The following is a 1,573-nucleotide window of genomic DNA, read 5'->3' as shown; positions in this document are numbered from 1 at the left end:
CCAGAATGAGTGAATAAAAAAAAGAAGAAACAAATATATCTGTGACAGAAAAAATTGTTTCATTTTGCTGCAGCACCTTTCAAAAGAGTCTTAATTTCGTTCAAATTTTATCTGCTCTTCTCTATATCTGAATATTTGAATGTCTAAAGTACAACCTAGGGGCCAAAATGGGAACCAGTTTCTTCAAAAAAAAACCTAAGTTTTCAAACAAAAAATCTTCAAAGAGTCGGTCGGCGGTTCGTTGCTATCGAGAAACGAGTAGTTTTGTTCCATGATACGCAAGCTCAGGAGAAAAAAGATGGGTGGGTAATGTCTTGGACATAACCGGAGTGTCGTGACTACTCGTTTGACTTGTAATTCAAATCGAATGATACTCAATGAAATATGTGGAAATGTTTCAAGTTATTCTTTATAATAATTATGGTGGTTCTGAAAAGAAACGTTGTTGTTGGCGTCTGCTCGCTGAGACATTCATTCATAAAATGAACAAATTTCATATTTTCTTGCTTTGAAATATCAATGTTAAAATCTCTCGAAACAACCATCGGAATCTTTTTCCTGGCGTACAGAAATGAACACGCTTAGCGAAAAACTAGGCGCGGTTAATGTCCGGGACATAACCACGATCATCATATTCTTAAAATTCTGCTTTTATCTATTTCAAATGGCTAAATTTTACGCATTAAGTTCGATTCACCGAGCTCAGCGAAATTTTCCTGGGAATCCCGTTCGTTAGTATATTCAGCAAAACAATTTTATTACCGAGTTCTCCGCATTGAATACCAGTCAATAATTTCATATAATGATTTCAACAAGCAGACAATGTACATGTATGACAGATGGGAGTGTTCTGAAGTGTTTTAGTGGAGGTAACAACATAAAATCGTGTATTGGACATTTTACAATGATTCTCTTTAACCCCGCAAAACCACGGGGTTGGCAGCAGAGGGTTAAGTTGTTTGGAAGAGATGACAGTTAATATATGATAACTAAAAATATAAAATTGTTCTATAAATTGCAAAGTTATTGCCGCGTTGACCTGAAAATTTGTCATTTCATTCATATAGGAACAATCATTGAAATTATGTCAATTTATGCTTTGCAAGATTTGAAATAACTTCGAAGTGTGGTCACGACACCCCTGTTATGTCATATACATTACCAACCCATCTTTTTCCATTTTTCATTCGTCCTAATAAGGACGGTTTGTAGATAACTATGGTGATACAAGACGAGAATCTTTTGAAACGATTCAAACCTTGACGACGATTGTTTTTACTGCGTACATACATATGATCTTTCCCCTTTCACAGCTTACACCGAATGAGCACGCTTGGCATCAAGGCGTTCCTATTTATAAATTTTTCGATGCAGATGAAAGGCCCTCCTTTTGTGCAATGAATGAAAATATTTTCATCATTCGTTTTGGTGTAGCATTCGCTTAGTGGCAGAGTTGCCACATTCACTAATTTTCTTGGATGGATTTGCAAAAACTTTCGGGTTTGTAGATTAGAAAAACATTTTCTTGTGATTCACTGGTAAAAGTACAGAATTAACATGCGCAAACGTAATA

The sequence above is a fragment of the Topomyia yanbarensis genome, chromosome 2 (assembly GCF_030247195.1).
Source record: "Topomyia yanbarensis strain Yona2022 chromosome 2, ASM3024719v1, whole genome shotgun sequence".
NCBI lineage: Eukaryota > Metazoa > Arthropoda > Insecta > Diptera > Culicidae > Topomyia > Topomyia yanbarensis.
The sequence above is the reverse complement of the archived record's forward strand: the minus strand, read 5'-3'. Positions refer to the sequence as shown.